We start from the raw sequence: 14901 nt of genomic DNA, 5'->3' as shown, positions 1-14901 counted from the left end.
GGAGAAATATTAATAACCTCATATATGCAGATGACACCACCATTATGGCAGAAAGTGAAGAGGAACTAAATAGCCTCTTGATGAAAGTGAAAGAGGAGAGTGAAAAAGTTGGCTTAAAGCTCCACATTCAGAAACGAAGATCATGGCATCTGGTCCTATCACTTCATGGGAAATAGATGGGGAAACAGTGGAAACAGTGTCGGACTTTATTTTGGGGGGCTCCAAAATCACTGCAGATGGTGACTGCAGCCATGAAATTAAAAGACGCTTGCTCCTTGGAAGAAAAGTTATGACCAACCTAGATAACATATTTAAAAGCAGAGACATTACTTTGCTGACTAAGGTCCGTCTAGTCAAGGCTATGGTTTTTCCAGTGGTCATGTATGGACATGAGAGTTGGACTGTGAAGAAGGCTGAGTGCCGAAGAATTGAGGCTTTTGAACTGTGGTGTTGGAGAAGACTCTTGAGAGTCCCTTAGACTGCAAGGAGATCCAACTAGTCCATTCTGAAAGAGATCAGCCCTGGGATTTCTTTGGAGGGAATGATGCTGAAGCTGAAACTCCAGTACTTTGGCCACCTGATGAGAAGAGTTGACTCATCGGAAAAGACTCTGATGCTGGGAGGGATTGGGGGCAGGAGGAGAAGGGGACGACCGAGGATGAGATGGCTGGGTGGAATCACTGACTCGATGGACATGAGTGTGTGTGAACTCTGGGTGTTGGTGATGGACAGGAAGGCCTGGTGTGCTGTGATTCATGGGGTTGCAAGGAGTCGGACACGACTGAGTGGCTGAACTGAACTGAAATGAACTGAAATCTGTTTTGAAAGTCTGTTTTGAACCTGTGTTTCCTTGTGCATAAAACCATAATAACGATGATCTGGATAAATTGAAATTTTCCTGGGTTCCAGCTTCTGTGTGCGTAATTTTATGCATCCACTAGACTGGGCCATGAGATGCCCATGTATCTGGTCAAACATTCCCTCTGGGTGTGTCTATAAGGATGCATCTCGATGAGAGAAGCATGTGGATTGGTGGACTGAGTAAAGCAAACTGGCCTCCCCTTGTGGCTGGGCATCGTCTAATCCGTTGAGGGCTGAATAGAAGAAAAAGGCAGAAAAAGGTTGAATTCACTCTCTGCCTGACCAGTTGAGCTGGGACATCCATCTTCTGCCCTCGATGCTCCTGGTCTTCAGAGCATCAGACCTAGGTTGGAATGTATACGATTAGCTGCCTGGTCCTTAGACCTTTGAACTACCAGCTTTTCTGGAGCTCCAACTTGCAGACAGGAGATCATGTGACTTCACAGCCTTTGTAACAGCATGAGACAACAGCTAATAATCAATAGTAAATAAACATGTGTGTATATATAAATATAAAATTAATATAGTATATATACATATATGTACACAACATACATTATAGCATATAGTGTTATATTTATTGCTATATGTGTGTGTGTGTATAGAAGTTTGTGCCCCCTACCAAAATTTGTATATTGAAACCTAATCCCCATATGGGATTTAGAGGTGGGAAGTGATTAGGCTGAACCCCAAAGAATTGATGCTTTTGAACTGTGGTGTTGGAGAAAACTCTTGAGAGTCTCTTGGACTGCAAGGAGATCCAACCAGTCCATCCTAAAAGAAATCAGTCCTGAATATTCATTGAGAGGACTGATGCTGAAGCTGAAACTTTAATACTTTGGCCACCTGATGGGAAGAGCTGACTCATTTGAAAAGACCCTGATGCTGGGAAAGATTGAGGGCAGGAGGAGAAGGGGACAACAGAGGATGAGATGGTTGGATGGCATCACCGACACGATGGACTTGAGTTTGAGTAAACTCGGGGAGTTGGCGATGGACAGGGAGGTCTGGCGTGCTGCAGTCCATGGGGTAGAAAGAGTCGGACATGACTGAGCGACTGAACTGAACTGAACTGAAGTGATTAGGCCACTGAGGGTAAAGACCTCATGAATGGGATTAGTGCCCTCATAAAGGAGACCCCAGGGCGCTTCCTTGCCCCTTGAATTCTTTGGAAATGCAGTGAAGAGGCAGCCATCTGTTACCCAGGGAGTGAGCTTTCACTAGATACTGAGTCTAAAGATGTCTTGATCTTAGACTTCCCGGCCTTCATAACTCTGAGAAAGAAATGTTTTTTTAAGTCACTCAGTCTATCTGTTTATAGTATTTTTGTAATAGTAGCTCAAACACGAAGATATAGAAGACTCAGAAATATATATACACCATTTCTTATTGATTCTGTTTCTCTGGGGAACCCTGACTACTACTCCGTACTGAGTGCTTTACATATATTCACCCATTTGCTCCCCACTACAACCTTACAAGGGAGATGTTAATAGCATCTCCATTTTTTTAGACAAGAACTTGAAAGGCAGAGGTGAGTGAACTCACGTAAAAAAGCGTGGCCAAGACATGAACCCGAGCAACGTGGCCAGGCCTGCCCCCTGCCCCCTGCCCTACTGCCTCGGGGCCATACTCACAGGTTTAGCATTTCCTGAGTGGAGCCGCTTGGCTAAGGGTTTTCCACCTGCAACATGTGGACTGAAGCCTTCCAGTCTTCTGTGATTAGCTTTTCCTTTAATAATCAAATCAAAAGCTCAACCGTCCATTCCACGTGCCATGCGAAGGCCAGCGCCTCCCCCCGCCCCCATTCCCGAGGAAGCCCAGGGGGCTGCTACGGTCGCTTGTCCCTCCCCACTCTGAGTCCCTGCTTCTGGACCAATTCTCAGCCCCTCTTCCATGACTGCCATCTTGGTTTGCCTTTGGCCACACCGTGCAGCTTGCGGGATCTCAGCTCCTCTACCAGGGATGGAACCCCCTCCCCCTGCAGCGGAAGAGCAGAGCCGTGACCCCTGGGCCCCAGAGAAGTCCATCCGTGACTGTCACCTTCCCTCAGCAGAGCTGCGCCCTGCTCCCACCCCAGTGACCTCTACCACCTCCGTATCCGTGCCCCAGGCCGCCTGTGACAGACCTGGCCCGAGGTGCTGGGTGACAGAGGGTGGCAACACGCGGCACAGGACAGAAAAGCCTGCCGTGGAAGAGACGGCCACCACCCCATGCTCACGTCTCCCGGTCTCCTTCCCCTCAGGCCTGGGCCGCCCACTCCCACCATGATGCTCTCGGGAGGTCCTTTTCCATCTTAGCTCCTCCCCCGCCTCGCTTTGGGGTATCCCCCCACCCAGGCCTCCCCCTTGGGGGCTGCTGAGGTCAAAGTCGACATTTCCGGTTCCTGGTTGACCCTTCAAAGTGGCTCCCGTGATTCTTCCCTGGGGTGGGTGGGGGATGTCACCTTCCACATGACGCTGCTCTGACTTCCCGGGTGGCTCAGGTGGTAAAGCGTCTGCCTACAATGCGGGAGACCTGGGTTCGATCCCTGGGTGGGGAAGATCCTCTGGAGAAAGGAAATGGCATCCCACTCGAGTACTCTTGCGTGGTAGCTTACAGTCCATGGGGTCGCAAAGAGTCGGACACGACTGAGCGACTTCACCTCGCTTCACTTCCTCCTGCCACCCCCACTAGGGTGTGGAGCAGCCGCTGACAGCGTTTCCCTTCCTGTAAATATGCTTTAGGTGACCAGATCCTTTCAATAACATTGTGAGGTAGATCCTTTGTCTTCCCAGAGAGGAACTTGGCCCTGAGATTTTGTTTTGTGCTTTTTTTTTTTTTAATTACCAGACATCAGACCTTTGGGCAAGTTTACTTCCCTTATCTGAGTCTCAACTGCCTCATCTGGAAACTGGGGTAATAAGAATACTTGCACCCAAAGCTTAATTCCTTGGCGTGTTGTAAACTCTCAATGTTGTTGTTTAGTCGCTAAGTTGTGTCTGACTCTTTGACTACGACCCCATGGACTGTAGCCCACCAGGCTCTCTGTCCACGGGATTTCCCAGGCAAGAATACTGGAGCGGGCTTCCGTCTCCTTCTCCAGGGGGTCTTCCTAACCCAGGGATCAAACCTGAGTCTCCTGCACTGACGAGTGGATTCTTTACCATGGAACCACCAGGGAAGGCATAAATCCTGGCCGTTCAGTAATTGACAGATGAGGAAATTAGATTCTAGGCCCAGCTGTGTTCTTTCATTTTATTTTATTTTTTTTGGCTGCAGACCTTATGGGATCTTAGTTCCCCAACCAGGGATTGAACCAGGGGCCACGGCAGTTAAAGCACCACATCCTAACTGCGAGATTGCCAGGAAATTCCCCGAGCTGTGTTCTTCACGCACTGAACGACGTGGGCCTCAGTTTGCCCAACTGGAGAGGAGATAGTGGAACTGAATCATCTCTGAAGACTGTCCCAGGCCTGTCCTTCTGAATGATGGCATCCATGAGTCTTTACCGTGTGCGCTTAGAGCCTTCTGGACCCCGCCCTCTGTATGTCTTCACCTCTGAGCTCATTGAATTCCTTTCTAATTTTTTAAATTAACTTTTATTGGAGTATTGATTTACAATCACCAGTTAATTTACAATGTTGGGCTACTTTCAGGTGTATAGCAAAGTGAATCAGTCACATATACACTCACATCCACTCTTTTTTAAAAATATTCTTTCCCCATATAGGCCATTACAGAACACTGAGTAGAACTCCCTGCGCTGTGCAGGAGGTCCTTATCAGTTACCTGTTACACAGTACCATGAACATGTCAGTCTCCCCGTTGTCCCCTGACATCCCTTTAAGGCCCCAGTTCAGTCAGTTCAGTCGCTCAGTCGTGTCTGACTCTTTGCGACCCCATGAATCGCAGCACGCCAGGCCTCCCTGTCCGTCACCAACTCCCGGAGTTCACTCAGAGTCGCGTCCATCGAGTCAGTGATGCCATCCAGCCATCTCATCCTCGGTCGTCCCCTTCTCCTCCTGCCCCCAATCCCTCCCAGCATCAGAGTCTTTTCCAGTGAGTCAACTCTTCTTATCAGGTGGCCAAAGTACTGGAGTTTCACCTTTAGCATCATTCCTTCCAAAGAAATCCCAGGGCTGATCTCTTTCAGAATGGACTGGTTGGATCTCCTTGCAGTCCAAGGGACTCTCAAGAGTCTTCTCCAACACCACAGTTCAAAAGCATCAATTCTTTGGCACTCAGCCTTCTTCACAGTCCAACTCTCACATCCATACATGACCACAGGAAAAATCGTAGCCTTGACTAGACGGACCTTAGTCTAGCAAATTATCAAACCCTAGGAGGGAGTGGTGGGAACTCCCAATTTATGGCCAATTAGGTCAGAAATAGGAGAAGGCAATGGAAACCCACTCCAGTACTCTTGCCTGGAAAATCCCACAGAGGAGCCTGGTAGGCTGCAGTCCATGGAGTCGCTAACAGTCGGACACAACTGAGCGACTTCACTTTGACTTTTCACTTTCATGCATTGGAGAAGGGAATGGCAACCCACTCCAGTGTTCTTGCCTGGAGAATCCCAGGGATGGGGGAGCCTGGTGAGCTGCCATCTATGGGGTCGCACAGAGTCGGACATGACTGAAGCGACTTGGCAGCAGCAGCAGCAGCAGGTCAGAAATACAGGGGTAGGAAATTCCCTGGCAGTTCCGTTCAGTGGCTATGAGTCTGTGCTTCCACTGCCAGAGGCCTGAGTTTGATCCCTGGTGAGAATTAAGATCCTGAAAGCCGAGGAGTCAAAAAACAAACAACAGCAAAAATGGTACTAGGGTAGCCCTAGCCACTGGTGTCTGAAGTGGGGACAGTCTTATGGAACTATGCTCTATTGCTTACAGAGATACCTGGGAGGCAGTGGTAGAAATGAGCTGTTGGGTGCCCAGTGGGTGTCCGAGAATCACAGAGTTGGTGGGTGTCAGAAAACAACTTACAGCTCCTTTTCTAAAAAAGCTCTTACAGGAAACCCATGAAAGAAACATGTCCCAAGAGATAAGAAGAGGCTCTGATTGATTCAGGCTGGGAAGGGAGGTGCCGGAGACCACTGGGAAGATGTGCCAAAGCTTGGTGGTGTGTTCCCAAGGGGAAAAGTACTAGTCTTTAAACTTTTCTGTATGCTTGAAATATTTCACAATTACAAGTTTGAAAAAAAAAAAGCAGGGATGGGATGCAACAGAAAGAGGATGGAGTCCGGGGTCCTGGGGGCTGGCTTCAGTTGCGCCCTCGGACCACTCTCTGACGTGAGCAAGTCCAGGCCCCGCTCTGGGCCACAGGGGCCAGTCTCCAGCAGCCCTGCTGGTGCTGGTATTTTATTAGACGTTTTCATTTGGTTGTTGCTGTTCAGTCACCAAGTCGTGTCCGACTCTTTGCAACCCCCTGGGCTGTAGCCCGCCAGGCTCTTCTGTCCATGGAATTTCCCAGGCAAGAATACTAGAGTGGGCTGCCATTTCCTTCTCCAGGGGATCTTCCTGGACCAGGGACTGAACCCATGTCTCCTGCCTTAGTCCAAACGTGTACCGAATGTCTGTTGGGTACTTGTCTATTTACATAGACAAGTCTGACCTCCTGAGCAGACGCTGAGCCCCGGGAGGGTAGGGACTATCTCCTCACCCGTGTCCTTAGGGCCCAGCACGGCCCCCAGTACCTAGCGAGTTATTTGAAGGAAGGGAGAACAGACTGAATGACCCCCACGCCAAGTTCTAGAACACCTCCACCCCTAAAGTGTTTGGAGTCTGTAGTTGGGGCGCAGCTCACTGGGTGTCCATCCACGTGTGTGTACCCTTGGGCGCCTGCCCTGGGATGGGAGTTGAGTGAGGCCGTGGGAACAGGAGATGAGCCAGTTTGGAGGTTTGGAGGCCTCCACTTCCTGCAGCAGACCCTGCCCAAGACTGGCTCCAGCCCTAACCTCTGACCCCACTGGGAAAGCACCAGGAAACAGGCCGGAAGGCAGGAAACTTCCCCTGGGCCTGGTCTGGGCCCAAGCTGCTACCAGGCCCAGGGCTGAGCCCTGAGTCCGATAGGCCAGAGCCCACCTCCTAGCCCAACCCGCAGAGCTCAGCTGCTCTGATTACGAGCTCCTCAGCACCTCCTGTGTCCCTGAGACCACTGCCAGCCACTCGGTAAACACGAAGCGGCCTATGTGTGCAGGGAAGGCAGCTGGGGTCAGCAGACCTGGGTTCAGTTCCCAGCTCTGCTCTCAGGCTGGGTGAGTGTGGGCAGTTTCTCTGCCTCCCTGAGCCTTGGTTTCTCCATCATATTTGTTGTGGAGATCAAAGCAGAGATGGTCTCAGTCTCATATCATACTTGAGGAGCTCAAAAACAAGTCCAGCTCGGGGCTTCCCTGGTGGTCCAGTGGCTAAGACTCCGCACTTCCACCGAGGAGACCCTCGTTGGGGAACTGAGATCCCCAATGCCGCGTGGAGTGACCAAAAAATAAATAAGTAAAATAAAAAGCAAGTCCTGTTTACAAATACTGCTGAAGCTACCTGAAGCCCTGGTCAAGCCTACTCCTTCTCTGCTCGGAGGGTGTCACCAGCCTGATCGCTGCTGATCCTCACTATCAGTTTATCCCGTCCTCACACATCTCTATCCCACGTATGACTGATTTGCCTGTATCCGAATGCTATATATTTTACGGTATATTGAATACATTATTCTATAATTTGCCTTCTTACTGTATGAAATGCTTTTGAGAACTAGCCATGTTGATACATGGAGATGGAGTTAATTTTCATTCCCTAGTGCTGCTTTCTACAAATATACCATGATTTATCCATGCTCCTGTCGATATACATTTGTTTCCAATTATGTTTGGCTATTTCAAGCAACACTGAAATAGGTATTCTTTTACGTGTAAAAAATGATTTATGGGACTTCCGTGGTGGCACAGTGGATAAGAATCCTCCTACCAATGCAGGGGACACGGGTTCAACCCCTGGCCTGGGAAGATTCCACGTGCCGCACAGCAACTAGGCCGTGCGCCGCTACTACTGAGTCCATGCTTAGAGCCTGCCAGCTGCAGCTCCTGAAGCAAGTGCGCCTAGAGCCTGTGCTCAGCAAGAGAAACCCCTGCAAGGAGACGTCCACACGCCACAACGCAGAGTAGCCCCCACTCGCCGCACCTAGAGAAGCCCTCACATAGCAACGAAGACCCAGTGCAGCCAAAAATAAATAAGCAAAATTATTTAAAAAGTGATTTATGCAAAGATGAATGTTTTCGAGGAGCTTACATGGATTCCAGCAACGTTTGACTGTCATTTAAATGACACACTCTCCTGAACCCCAAATCGAGGCAACAACTTAACCATGAAATAGACCATTTGAGGTCGGGACTTTCTGGAATGCAAGGACAGTGATTGTCACCTTCTCTTCAGTGGTGCTCCCTCAGCGCCAAGCCCCATGTAAATGCCCTACCTATCCAGTTGATCAGAAAAAAACCTCTGTGAGGGAGCTGCTGGTATAACCCCAGCTGTGGGAACCAAGGCGCAGAGAGGTCAGGTATCTTAGTTAATGGATAAATGAACTGGTTTGAATTCAAACCAACTCTTTGTCTGTCTGACTCCACTGCCCCTGTGTAGCCCAACAGACGAGGGGTCACAGATGCTACAGCAAAAAGGCAAGAAGGACCGATCCCGACCATGGGCTCAAGGAGCCTTTCCCGAGGAAGGTGCCAGTCCCACCTGGCCTAGAAAAATGGGGAGCACTGCAGTGGCATCAGTGGGCAGCACGCAGGACCAGTGGCACTTCAGGCCCAGGCGCCGAGACTGGCAGAGTTAGCTCTGCCTTCGTCCCTCGCCTCTCCTGCCACACAGCTTGCTAGCGTTTCTCTCGTGCTTCCCATTCTTTCGCAGTCTATCTTCTATCCAACTTTCTTTTTCCAGCCTCTTTCCAACTCTCCTCTTTTTACCTTTTATTCTTCTCTACTTACCTTTTATTTCTCCCTCTTTTTTTAATCTTTCCCTCTTGGGTCACCTCTCTCTCATTCCCCTAATAGTCCATCCATCCATCCATCCATCCATCCACCTATCCATTCATCGGACAGGAACTGGGTACCAGTGCCGTGTCTGGGCCTTGGAACCTGTGTGACGCTGGCCCTAGAACTCTGATGACCATATTCGTGTCCCTCAGCCAAACTTCCATGAGGAAACTCTGAGACCCATCCCCTCCCTCAAACAACCAGAGACAAACACATTTTTACACGAACCAGGCAACCAACTAGGAAAAAAAAAACCTGGAGAGACAGTCATGGCTCTCGTGCACCCCCTGCTGGTAACTTGAGAGATTACCTCCTGGGCTAGAGAGTTCCTTCGTGACTCCAGGTCGGGCTGGTTGGTCTCTCCGACTTCACCCCAGGTGCCCTGCAGCTTCTTTTGCCAGTGAGTCCACTTTAGGAGCTCCGCACGGTGGGTTCTTTTCCAACATGTTTAATTCCACAGCCATTGAAAGGCCCAAGCCAAAGACCAGAGGATGAAGCAGTGAGAGAGGTTGCTATGGATTGAATGTTTGCGTCTCCCTAAATTCTTACGTTGAAGTCTGGCCCCCAGTGTGATGACAGAGAAGGCGGGGTCTTTGAGAGGTAACAGGTCAAGAGAGAATAGGGCTCTCATGAAAGGTATCGATGCCCTTGTAAGAGGAGACATGAGAGCTGGCTTTCTTGCTCTCTGCCCTCCACCATGAGAGAGGACTATTGTTCAATCGCTAAGTTGTGTCCGATCTTTTGTGAGCAGATGCAGTTAGAAAACCAGGACACGGGATCTGCCGGCAGCTCGTTCTTGGGCTTCGCAGCCTCCAGAACTGTCAGCTATAAATGTCTGTTGTTTAAGCCACTGCGTCTATGGCATTATGTCACAACGGCCCAAGCAGACTAAGACAAGTGCTTGTTTTAACCAGAAGCGTGCGCTCCCCAGTGTGTATGGGAATCAAGCACGTGTGTGCTCTGCTGTGTGTCTACTCAGGGGTACGGACGTCGGGGAGCCAAGGTGCCCGTTCCAAGCACGTGCTTGCACACCATGCCACAGGCACGATGGAGATGTGCGTGTGAGTGATCCTGCCCTGTGCACACACACACCACCGTCCTCAGGGAACGGGTGTGGGAAGACACGCTCGCAGCCCCCTCACACATAGGTGGAACAACACCGAGGCCTTGGCCCCCAGAATTCCCGGTGGCTTGGACCCCAGCTGTCCGCTAACACGTGCCAGGCTAACTTCCTTACCTTCTCAGTTGTGTGTCTCTGCTCCCCTACATGGGCTTCTTGGGATCAGCTCCAGAATAAACCGCCTGCATTCAAACCCTTGTCTTGCTCCTGAGGCAGTGAAGGAGGCAGCCCAGAGGAGAGAGCACCTCGCAGAGGCTGGCAGAGCACGAAGATGGCAAGAGCCTGGTCCCCAGGGGCATCACAATGCCTGTGACTTTACCAACCAGCAACTGGCCTGCCTCTCCGTCCCCATCCCTGCCTCCTGGTTAGGTGCTGCTGCTGCTGCTAAGTCGCTTCAGTCGTGTCTGACTCTGTGCGACCCCACAGACGGCAGCCCACCAGGCTCCCCCGTCCCTGGGATTCTCCAGGCAAGAGTACTGGAGTGGGCTGCCATTGCCTTCTCCACCTGGTTAGGTGAGAAAACCATCATCATTTCAGCCTCTTTTCACGGCGTCGTCTGTTCCTGGTGGCCAAAAGCCTTCTAGAAAGATGCGCTCTTCCACGTAGAGGGCAGGTTGGCAGCCAGCTGAGGACGAGCCGCAGTGGGTCCAGCGCAGCTGTGTGTGTGGCTGCCTGTGTGTATACCCACGAGGGGCGCAGAGTGAGTGCCTGCTCTGTGCAGGCCCTGTGGAGTGGCTGTGTACCTGGGACGCAGAGCTGGGTTGGCCTGGCATGTCTGTGCCTGTCCCTGGGGCACCCCTGCCAGTTCCAGGCTTTGTCTCTCTTGAGCGCTCACCTTTGTCCTCTGCCCACCTGCTTCTCTCTGCCCTCACCCTGGCTACCCGGACAACCTCTATGGAACCCCAGCTATCTGCCAGATGGTATTCTTGCTCCTCTTTACTCAGCAGTCAGAGACAGAGTCTAAAAACATGTTGGATCGTGTTGTTCCCTTGGGAGTTTTTTGGGCGCTTCACATGGCTCGCAGAATCCTAATTCCCCAGACCGGGGATCGAACCCGGGCCCCTGCAGTGAGAGTGCCAAGTGCTGACCACTGGACGCAGGGGACTCCCATGTTATTCTCCTGTTAGAGACCCTTGAAAGGGCCCCACGGCTCTAGGGCACCTGCCCACAGAGGTCTCCAGTCCCATCTCTCCCCTCCCTTCCCATTCCCTCCCACAAAGCCTCCAGACTCAGGCTGATTCCTGCCCGGATCAGGGTTGGGCCCGGGACTGGGGGACTGACTCCTGCGGGCTTCACTTCCCAGGCACCCAGCCGGGTTCAGCCAGTGGGAGGCAGGGAAGAAGGGAAAACCCAGGGTCTTTCTCCAGGGCATGTGCTCCATGGCCCTCACTGGACCCGCCCCTGCTGAGCAAGCCAGCTCACCCCATTCCTCTGTCCCCAATCCTGGAAGGTAGTCGTGACCTTGCTCTAAGCCCTGTTGTCTTCTCAGCACTCCCCTCGCCCGCGGAACCAGTTCCCTTCGCTCCAGATACTTGAGATTCCTGTTTCCTGGTTTGACCCGGACTGAACTGACACCCACAGCAGCCGTCCAACTTTCCAGCCCGAGGAGGAAACCAGCGCCTGTGTAGGGCCGAGCCCTGGGAGCAGCAGAGGATGGACCCCAGACCTGGGTGGACCTCCCCCGCGCTCCCCCCTCGCAGACTTAAAGCCAAGTCCTGAGAGATGGTAGAGTTCCTAACTGTTTGTCTTAGGCAGGGTTTCCTGCTGCTGCTTCTGAAAGCATTTGTGGTACTCGGTGCCAGGAACCTGCAGCTGCCCCCCCGTATCTCTTCTCCCTTTCTTCCCCGGTAAGAGGCATTTCCCCTGTGCCAGGACGTTTCCCAGCCTCCCAGGCAGCTAGCGGGGGACCACGGGCTGGTTTCCGAGCACGGTCAGAGGAGACGTACACAAATTCCCGCTTGGGTGCTGGAGTAACGTGTCAGCTTGCCCCTTCCTTTCTCTCCGTCTGGAATGTGGTGTGGTGCAGAGGCCATTGCAGGCTGTGTTAGTCTCCTGGGGCCACAAACTGGGTCATTTAAACGACAGAAATGTATTCTCTGAAGGGTCTAGAGGCTAGAAGTCTAAAATCAAGGGGTCAGGGAGGTAAGTTCCTTCTGAGGGTTTTTCCAGGTTGTGAAAACCTGGCTTGTAGGGGGCTGTTTTTCTTCTGTGTGGGTCTCTCTGTGTCCAAATTTCAGCTTTTTATAAAGATCCAAGTCATATTAGATTAGGGCCCACCCAAATGACCTCATCTTAACTAATTACATCTGCAATGACCCTAATGCCCAAATATGGTTACTTTCTGAGTTACCAGGGAATTCGGAGGGGGGAATACACAACAGAACCCATGCCTTGAAGATGAGGCACATTCCTAGCGATGGACTGAGAAACAGAAAGAGTGAATGACTTCCCAGAGCAACACCACAACGCCAGCCTGGGGCTCTGAAGCCGCATGCACACGTGATCAGTTGCAAAGTCGTATCTGATTCTTTGCGACACCATGGACTGTAGCCCGCCAGGCCCCTCTGTCCCTGGTGTTTCCCAGGTGAGAATATTGGAGTGTGTCGCCATTTCCTCCTCCACGGGGTCCTCTTGACCCAGGGATCGAACTCACATCTTCTGCTTTGGCCGGCTGGTTCTTTACCATGGAGCCACCTGGGAAGCCCAGACTTTGAGGTTAGAGGAAAATATGTTTCCCTCTTATTCATGCACCATTATTTGGGTTCTCTGCTGTATTCAAACAAAAGTGTATCCCAGGTCAGTGTCTGGGAAGGGAACAGGCGTCAAGCCCAGGAGGTAACTGAGGGATATTAAAAAAAAGTGCAGGTGGGGTTGGAGAAACTAACAAGGCATGGTGGGGGCATTTCAAGGCGTGCATCAGGGGAGCCGAGACCACCCCCAGGCCTGGAGGGGCAGAGGGGGAAGGCAGTCAGTGGAGCCCTGAGGAAGGAGCTGCGGGGAAAGGAGACGGCCCCCTGACAGGCGCCACGGCCTCTGATGGAGGGACGCAGGCCCTGGAACAGACGCCCCGACCGCTCCATCGTCCCGTCCCCCAGGTTCCTGCTGGGACCCTCCACTGACCGAACCAAACCCAGAGGACCAGGGAGCCCACGGACGCTTCCAGCAGGCTGGCCCGCGGCGCAGGATGCAGCCGGGCGAGGAGGAGAGATGGCCCAGAAGAACGGCTGACACCCGGTTCTTGCTGCCGCACTCCGCCTGCTGGCTGCGGGCTCAGGCGGCTGTGCCTCCTTGGCAGGAGCATCCCTGGTGACGGGTCAGTGCCTGGAATCTAGTGGGTGTTTGACAAATATTTGTGGATGTGTACGTGCCAGGAGGGCAGTGGAATGAGAGTGGGGAGGGAGGAGACTGTCTACCTCCAGCCACTGGGTCAGCACCATCCCCCAGAGCGGGCGGTGAGGGGTTGGCCCCAGGAAGACAGGCCCTGGGCCCGCACCCCTCCTCAGTGCCGCTGTCCAGCAACCTCCCCGGGTCCTAGCTGAGACAGCGACTTCCTCAGGGCAAGAGCCATCTGCGTGGCAGCCTAGCCCTGGGTCCCCTCAGCGGCTTTTTAGTGCCGTTGCAGGGCCAATGGGGCCCCTGCCTGATCTCAGAGGCTGAGCCATCCCATCCGAGAGGGATGCTGGGCAACGAGGCGTCAGAGTCTGGGATTTAAGATCACCTGTGTCTGACTCTCCATGAACACTGGCACCTTCCAGATTCCAAGAAGTCCTACAGGAGAGATCCCTGTGAACATTGTTTAATCTCCCATTTCCCAGTCCCACTGACCCTCTGATCCTTAATTGGGTGCCCACAGGGTTCTGGGTGGGAGCTGAGCTCCCAGCAGAGAACACAGCAGGGGCTCCATTCTCATGGCTTGTTTGCCACAGGACATGGATGAGCATCCTCCGAACACTGCCCTTCAGAACCACCATTCAAGGGACCGGCCTCCAGAGGGGCTGGCCTCCAGCGGCGCCCCTCCTGAGAGTCAGGGGAGGAAGAGTCAGCAGGCGTTGAAGCATCTTCAGCTTCATTCATTCTTTTGTTCCCTCTTTTAACATATTGTGCATTTCCTTGAGTACACGTGCCAGGCTCCTCCTGGCACTGGGAATTCAAAGATAAATCAGAAAGTTTGGCCCTCCTGAAGTTTCCCACCTGGTAGGAAACTAGAAATAATGAAAACACCTCCCCCTGCTGCTAAGAAAAGGCTCCCCAGCTCCCTCATACCCTCTCCAGACACACCTCCGAATTCTCTGTTCGCTCTGCACCTCCTGTTCAGGACGCCGCTTGCTCGGCTTTAGGCTGAGCCCTGCTGTGGACCTGGGCCCCTGCAGCCTCCCTGCCAGCTCCCTCTTCCCAGGGGAAAAGCTCCAGCTGCTCCCAGGCCGGAAGACCCCAGCGGATTAATCAGCAGCACCCTGGCAGCGTGTCTGCTAGGCCTTGAGGCTAAGGTGACCTGACAGGGTTAGTGATGGGGCAGTCCTGGAGGGCCCATCTCCCTTGGGACAGAGCAGAGGGCCAGGGTGGCCACACACCCACCTGCAGAGCCAGCAGAGAGGCTGGGACCCACTCAAGGCCACCCAGATAAAGGCTGGGGTGGCTTATCGTGTGACCCTGTGGGGAGCAGGCAGTGACCCTGCGGAGGGGTGCTGAGCCAGTCCTTGCTGTTCCCTGGGTCTTCATTTTCCATCTGTCAGAAGAGACGGATTAGATCATCTTTGAGGCTGTGTCTGTTTCAGACCCTCTACGGTGGGATCCGGGAAGCTCTGACCTGCCCTTCTTCCTCCCCGGGCACGTCTTCAGTTTCTCCTCCTTTCTTCCTCTGCTCAGGGTCTGGGAAATGGCTGTGAGCTTCAAAGCTGAGCAAACAGGCATGCCC

General features: G+C 52.6%; 1 long non-coding RNA gene across 3 annotated transcripts; it reads right to left on the bottom strand.

Moving 5' to 3' along the window:
• Nucleotides 1–12494: 12494 nt before the first annotated feature.
• Nucleotides 12495–14901, bottom strand: LOC128043659 (uncharacterized). 3 transcript variants are annotated; one of them, XR_008198969.1, is made up of 4 exons: nt 14562–14880; nt 13705–13754; nt 13107–13314; nt 12495–12680 (listed from the first exon to the last, which is right to left on the bottom strand). It is a non-coding gene; the product is annotated as an uncharacterized LOC128043659 (long non-coding RNA). The 3 variants fall into 3 exon arrangements; XR_008198967.1 differs by lacking the exon at nt 13705–13754; XR_008198968.1 differs by lacking the exons at nt 12495–12680; nt 13107–13314; nt 13705–13754 and adding an exon at nt 13778–14126 and having other exon boundaries at nt 14562–14712; nt 14794–14901.

Source organism: Budorcas taxicolor, chromosome 2, assembly GCF_023091745.1.
Source record: "Budorcas taxicolor isolate Tak-1 chromosome 2, Takin1.1, whole genome shotgun sequence".
Classification (NCBI taxonomy): domain Eukaryota; kingdom Metazoa; phylum Chordata; class Mammalia; order Artiodactyla; family Bovidae; genus Budorcas; species Budorcas taxicolor.
Note: the sequence above shows the minus strand (reverse complement) of the source record. Positions and strands in the feature narration are given on the sequence as shown.